Consider the following 7500-nt stretch of genomic DNA (forward strand, 5'->3'; position numbering starts at 1 on the left):
CGGTGATAGAGAAAAGCAAGAGAATCGAGGGGGAGCAAAGAGCGCTCCCGAGGCCCCACGGCCACAGTCCTGGGACAGCCGACAGCCGCGCGCGCCAACCGCCACCCGGGGGTGGACGGCCAGACAGACGCGGGGCCCTGCGTGCGAGCGAGGAGGCGACGTCTGCGAGAGGTCCGGCGTGGAGCCTCCGCGGCGCGCCCCTGGGTGAACGCCTCAGCGGGCGCTGGCTGCGGGTGTGGATCAGGCAAAATGCGGGGGGGAGCGGGAGGCTGCCGCCGTCCACCCGCTCGGGAGCACGGTTCCCTGGGGACTGAGCACGAGAGGACCGGGGGAAAGCCGCGGCAGGCTTGTCTCCCCCGGTCTTCCGGCATTCGAAAGTGCCGGTGACCGCCGCCGGCCACCGCTCTTCGCCCTGCCCAGCGGGGAGACGCCTACCCCGGAGCAACAAATTTCGTTCGGTAATGCACGCGTGTCTGCCAGGAGAGTAGCCAGAGGTGCCGCCCCTCACCTCTGCTTTCAGCGGGAAGTCAGCCCGCAAGATGCGCGTTCGCGCTGGAAGCCCTTAGGAGCCGAGTAAGTACTCCCTCCCATATACGGAAAATCACGTCTCTACCCCCGGACGGCCTCAAGAGCGCAGGCACTGCCCACCGGGGAGGCGCGCCAAACACGCCGCCTCTTACGATGACACAACTGGAGGTAACGAAAAACAGCGACCCCTTCGGCGGCTGGAAGTGCGTGCTCCGGACACAAGGTCTACCCGGCCACTCCGGCACTAAGTACCGCCGGAGCCGGGTAGACGTGACAGCCGATCCGGTCCCCGGAGCCGGGTAGACCTGACAGCCGGTCCGGTCTCCGGAGCCGGGTAGACCTGACAGCCGAGGTGGTCCCCGGAGCCGGGTAGACCTGACAGCCGATCCGGTCCCCGGAGCCGGGTAGACCTGACAGCCGACGCGGTCCTCGGAGCCGGGTAGACCTGACAGCCGATCCGGTCCCCGGAGCCGGGTAGACCTGACAGCCGACCCGGTCCCCGGAGCGAGGTAGACCTGACAGCCGGTCGGGTCCCCGGAGCGGGGTAGACCTGACAGCCGAACCGGTCCCCGGAGCCGGGTAGACCTGACAGCCGATCCGGTCCCCGGAGCGAGGTAGACCTGACAGCCGATCCGGTCCCCGGAGCCGGGTAGACCTGACAGCCGATCCGGTCCTCGGAGCCGGGTAGACCTGATAGCCGATCCGGTCCCCGGAGCCGGGTAGACCTGACAGCCGATCCGGTCCCCGGAGCGAGGTAGACCTGACAGCCGAACCGGTCCCCGGAGCGAGGTAGACCTGACAGCCGATACCGACCCCGGAGCGAGGTAGACCTGACAGCCGACCCGGTCCCCGGAGCCGGGTAGACCTGACAGCCGATCCGGTCCCCGGAGCCGGGTAGACCTGACAGCCGATACGGACCCCGGAGCGAGGTAGACCTGACGGCCGCTCCGGTCCCCGGAGCCGGGTAGACCTGACAGCCGATCCGCTCCCCGGAGCCGGGTAGACCTGACAGCCGATCCGCTCCCCGGGGCCGGGTAGACCTGACAGCCGACCCGGTCCCCGGAGCGAGGTAGACCTGACAGCCGATACCGACCCCGGAGCGAGGTAGACCTGACAGCCGATCCGGTCCCCGGAGCCGGGTAGACCTGACAGCCGATCCGGTCCCCGGGGCTAGGTAGACCTGACAGCCGGTCGGGTCCCCGGAGCCGGGTAGACCTGACAGCCGATCCGGTCCCCGGAGCCGGGTAGACCTGACAGCCCATCCGGTCTCCGGAGCGAGGTAGACCTGACAGCCGGTCCGGTCCCCGGAGCCAGGTAGACCTGACAGCCGACCCGGACCCCGGAGCCGGGTAGACCTGACAGCCGACCCGGTCCCCGGAGCGAGGTAGACCTGACAGCCGATCCGGTCCCCGGAGCCGGGTAGACCTGACAGCCGGTCGGGTCCCCGGAGCCGGGTAGACCTGACAGCCGATCCGGTCCCCGGAGCCGGGTAGACCTGACAGCCGACCCGGACCCCGGAGCCGGGTAGACCTGACAGCCGGTCCGGTTCCCGGAGCGAAGTTGACCTGCCCGCCTATCCCCGGAGGCGGGTAGAAGTTGCAGCCGAGCCGGTCCCCGGAGCCGGGCACACCGGGCAGCCGGTGTGGGGTGGGGGTGATATTTTTGTTTTTTCTTTTCGTTCATGATTTAAGCGTCACCGGCACAGCGGCCAGCCTGACCCGGGTCCTCCCTTCCAACAAGTGCGTGCGGGCAGGTGGGGGGTGGGGGGGTGGGGGGGCGGCGGGGGGGCCGGGGGCTCATAAATAATTTTGATTTATCACCGGGTGGTGATAAATAATTTTGATCTTTTTTTTTCGTTCACGTTTTTAGCGTCACTGGCACAGCCGCCAGCCTGACCCGGATCGTCCCGGCGGGGGGGGGCGGGGGGGGGGGGGCTGTCGGGCGAGGGGGGGGGTATGTGGGTGGGGGGAGGGGTTGGGGTGGGCGAAAAACTAAGTTTCAACTTTTTTTTGTTCGTGATTTAAGCGCCAGTGGCAGAGCCGCCACCCTGACCCGGATCAGGTCGGGGGCGGGGGTGGGGGTGGGGCGTGGCGGTCCGCGGCTTCGCGCCCTGCGCGGGCGCGCGAGCACACCACTGCCCGGCAAGCGGCAGCGGCGGGGAAGGGGTGCCGGTGCAGAGGCAGGCGAGAGCGGGCAGCGAGCGGGCGGGGAGCACGGCGCAGAGGTGGGCCGGGGAGAGGGCGGCAGGCACGCGGTGCCTCTTTTCGGAGTAGGTTTTGGGTCGGTAAGGTGGGGGGGGGGGGGGGGGGGGGGCGCGTTGTGTGTGCTGGGGGCGGGGGCGGGGGGGTTCAGTGGGTTCTCCAGCCGCGGCAGGGGCGGGCAGGCGCGCAGCAGAGCGAGCGAGCGAGCGAGCGGCTGAGAAAGGAAGGCGGGAGCGCCGGGGCACGGGCACGGGCACGGCCAGGGCCAGGGGCGCGGCAGGGTAGAGACTCGGCAGCCGGGGTTAGATCCCCGCTCGCCACCGGGAATCCCTTAACCCGCCCGGGCACGGAGCCGGCAGGGACTCCGCTGGGTCCTAAAGTCTCCCGCCGTCCTTGCCGGGGCGGGGTGGGGGGGGGTGGCAAACCTGCCCGAGGGCAGCGTGGGGAGGGGGCGGCCGGATTCGCAGTGAACCGGGTGGTGAATAGAGGCGGGGGAGGGGGGGGTGAAGGGGGACAGCGGGGTGTGGCGGGGGGGTGGGTGGTAATTCGGTGGCGGCAGCGGGGCTTGGGGGGAGACGCTCTGTCTGCGTCTGCGTCTGCCGCACGCGAGAGGTTCGGGCCCGTTGGAGGGGGTGGGGTGGGTGTTGTGTGCACGTGTGCGTGCGGCGGCAGACGGGGCTTTGGGGCTGGGGGAGAGGCCTGCTGGGGGGGGTGAGAGGCGAAGGGGGGAATGGGAAGGGGCGGGGGAGATGGTGCACCCGTGTGCAAGTGCCTCGGTGTGCGCGCAGTTGGGGTGGGGCAGATGTGACCCAGACGCCTGGGTGCTTTGGGGAGCACTTGTGGGGCAGCCGGGGGGCACAGCTGGGGCAGCCGTGAGGCATTTGTGGGGCAGCTGTGGTGCCAGCGGCACCCGCAGGCCTGTCTTCCCTGGGGGGAGACGGCAGGCCCACAGACCCGCTATTCCCTGGGGAGCACCTGCAGGGCAGCCGTGGGGCAGGGCTGGGGCAGTACTTGTGGGGCAGATGTGACCCAGAGGCCTGCTGTTCCTCGGGGAGCACTTGCGGGGCAGCCGTGGGGCACTGCGGGGCAGCTGTGGGGCCGGGGCACCAGCAGGCCTGTCTTCCCTTGGGGGGAGAAGGCAGGCCCGGAGTCCCACTATTCCCTGAGGAGCAGCTGCAGGGCAGCCATGGGGCAGCGCTGGGGCAGTACTTGTGGGGCAGATGTGACCCAGAGGCCTGCGGTTCCTCAGGGAGCACTTGCGGATCAGCCGTGGGGCAGAGTTTGAGAAGCTGTGGGGCCAGAGGCACCCGCAGGCCTGCGTTCCCTGAAGCAGACTGCAGGCCCAGATGCCTGTGGCTCCTCGGGGAGCACTTGCAGGGCAGCTGTGGGGCAGCACTTGTGGGGAAGATGTGACCCAGAGGCCCGCTGTTCCTCAGGGAGCACTTGAGGGGCAGCTGTGGGGCCAGGGGCACCCGCAGGCCTGCCTTCCCTGGGGGGAGACGGCAGGCCCAGAGGCCTGCGGTTCCTCGGGGAGCGCTTGCAGGGCAGCCGTGGGGCAGCACTGGGGCAACACTTGTGGGGCAGATGTGACCCAGAGGCCCCGCTGTTCCTCGGGGAGCACTTGTGGAGCAGCTCTGGGGCCCTGCGGGGCAGCTGTGGGGCCAGGGGCACCCGCAGGCCTGCCTTCCCTGGGGGGAGACGGCAGGCCCAGAGGCCTGCGGTTCCTCAGGGAGCACTTGTGGGTCAGCCGTGGGGCAGCACTGGGGCAGCACTTGTGGGGCAGATGTGACCCAGAGGCCCCGCTGTTCCTCGGGGAGCACTTGTGGAGCAGCTGTGGGGCCCTGCGGGGCAGCTGTGGGGGCAGGGGCACCCACATGTCTGCCTTCCCTGGGGGGAGACGGCAGGCCCAGAGGCCTGCGGTTCCTCGGGGAGCGCTTGCGGGGCAGCCGTGGGGCAGCACTGGGGCAGCACTTGTGGGGCAGATGTGACCCAGAGGCCCCGCTGTTCCTCGGGGAGCACTTGCAAGGCTGCTGTGGGGCACTGGTGGGGAAGCTGTGGGGCCGGGGGCACCCGCAGGCCTGTCTTTCCTGAGGGCAGACGGCAGGCCCGAGGCATGCTGTTCCTCGGGGAGCACTTGCGGGGCAGCCGTGGGGGCAGTACTTGTGGGGCAGATGTGACCCAGAAGCCTGCTGTTCCTCGGGGAGCACTTGCAAGGCTGCTGTGGGGCACTGGTGGGGAAGCTGGGGGGCCGGGGGCACCCGCAGGCCTGTCTTCCCTGGGGGGAGACGGCAGGCCCAGAGGCCTGCGGTTCCTCGGGGAGCGCTTGCGGGGCGGCCGTGGGGCAGCCGTGGGGGCAGTACTTGTGGGGCAGATGTGACCCAGAAGCCTGCTGTTCCTCGGGGAGCACTTGCAAGGCTGCTGTGGGGCACTGGTGGGGAAGCTGTGGGGCCGGGGGCACCCGCAGGCCTGTCTTCCCTGGGGGGAGACGGCAGGCCCAGAGGCCTGCGGTTCCTCGGGGAGCGCTTGCGGGGCGGCCGTGGGGCAGCCGTGGGGGCAGTACTTGTGGGGCAGATGTGACCCAGAAGCCTGCTGTTCCTCGGGGAGCACTTGCAAGGCTGCTGTGGGGCACTGGTGGGGAAGCTGTGGGGCCGGGGGCACCCGCAGGCCTGTCTTCCCTGGGGGGAGACGGCGGGCCCTGAGGCCCGCCATTCCTCGGGGAGAACTTGCGGGGCAGCGATGGGGCAGCGCGGGTGCAGTACTTGTGGGGCAGATGTGACCCAGATGCCTGGCTGCCTTGGCGGGTAGAGGGGTCCCGGAGGCCTGTGTGGTCCTTGAGGGTCAGTCGGGTCCCTGCCTGTGGGTGAGTTGTGGGGCGGCCGTGGGGCGGCGCGGGGTGGGTGTGGGTGGGCTGGGTGTGTGCCCGTGTCTGCCACTCGTGAGGGGTCTTGGCCTGGGAGGTGGGGGGGGGCGCTCGTCTGCGTCGGCGCGTCTGTGTTGCGCGCACGTGTGCGCGAGGTGGCAGACGGGGTCTTGGGGGTGTGGAGGGTGGACTGAGGAGGGCCGGGGGGGGGGGCGGGTGTGTTTCGGGGGTGCACGGTGCACGCCCGAAAGAGATGCAAAGGATTTGTAACGCTCTCCAGAACGCCGCCTTCTCTGTTACAGCCGGCTCGCTGGGCCGCGTCCTTGCCCGGCCTGCACCTGTGCCTGTCGGGGGGGGGGGGGGGGGAGGCCCTCGGGCCGCTCTTCTGCCCGTGGCACCCGTCCTTGGGAAAGCAGCTGCTGCTGCTGCCGCCCCACCGCCGCCGCCGCCGCCGCGTGGGGTGAGACCTGGGCTCCCGGGGCCCGGTTCCAGCGGCTAGGGCGCGGGCCGGGGGGGCTGCCGGAAGACGAGCGGGTCACAGGCCCGGCTGAAGTCACCCGCCCTCCTTCGCACGGCGAGAAACAGAATCGAAGCCAGGTAATGGGGGGGGGGGGCGGGGGCGGAGGAGGACTACACACCAACGGAGGAGAGGAAAAAAACAACAAAGAAAACGCCCACAAAATCAATCTCCGCTCAATCTGCCAGGTCTACCCGGCACGGCTTTGGGGCGGGGGGGGGGGGGCCGGTTTGTGGGGCTGGAGAACAGGCCGACCGGTCTACCCGGGCTGCGGAGGTTCAAAGACGAGGGGTACGAGCTCTTCCCGGCTCCGGAGTGGCCTGAAACGCGGGGGGAGGGATGGAAACGGTGGGGCGACAGCCCTCACCCTCCTGTCACACCGCAAGTGTCCCCCAGCCCAGCCCAGCCCAGCCCAGCCCGGACGGGGAGAGCCGAGCCACGGGGAGGACGACTCCCCTCTCTCCCGGCACCGTGGGGGAGGCCTGGGAACGCTCACGGACAGCAGTCACCCCTCTGGCCGTGCACCGCCGGAGCCTCCGCCTCAGGGGCGATGTGGGCACCGCGCACCCATAAACCGCAGCGCCGGCGGTCCCTTTTGCCGCTCCGCCCCAGCCCCGCGCGCAAGGCAGCGGGAGCCCCCCTCCACAGCCTCCCGCCCACTCGCCGGCCCACCGCTTCCCTCCTCCTGCCCGAGCCGGCTCAGGCGGCGGAGGAGAGGAAAGCGCCGCCGCCGCCGCCCCCCCCACCCCGCGCCACCAGCTCCGCTTACCACGCACTGCCTGCCCGCGCTCTCCCCGGCAACCCGCCGTCAGCGGACGCCCGTCATCTCCCGCACCGTCAGCGGACCCTTCGGGCGCTGGGAAGCCGCCGCCGCCGCCCGACCCCTTCTTCCCCAGCCGTGCGCGTTCCAGTGCCGGCGGCGGCCGCCGCCGCTCTTCGCCCTGCCTCCGCGGGAGCCGGACAGCGCCGCGGACGCTCGCTAAAGCCCTTCTGCGGAGGCGACTCACCGCTCCCTCCTGTAAAACGGGATACTACGTCCCGGCCCGCGGCGAGCCCCAAGAGCGCTGGCTCTGCCCACCGGGGAGGAGCCCCGCTGCCCGCCGCCTTTCACGGCGACTTGACCGCAGGCAGCGAAAAACGGGGACCCCTCGGGCGGGAGGCGCGTGGGGACACCAGGTCTACCCGCGGACCGGGAAACTGCCCCCCCCCCCCCCCCCCCCCCCCGCCCCCCGGCCGGCGCGGGGGCTGCCAGGTCTACCCGCGTTCAGGCCCAAAAAAAAAAGGCAGGGGGCGCGTGGGGACACCAGGTCTACCCGCGTGGAGGAACAAAAAAAAAAAGGCGGGGGGGGGGGGGGGGAGATGGTGCGCCGCCGCGGGTGTGGGTGCCAGGTCTA

Source organism: Rissa tridactyla, unplaced genomic scaffold (assembly GCF_028500815.1).
Source record: "Rissa tridactyla isolate bRisTri1 unplaced genomic scaffold, bRisTri1.patW.cur.20221130 scaffold_63, whole genome shotgun sequence".
In the NCBI taxonomy this organism is placed as follows: domain Eukaryota; kingdom Metazoa; phylum Chordata; class Aves; order Charadriiformes; family Laridae; genus Rissa; species Rissa tridactyla.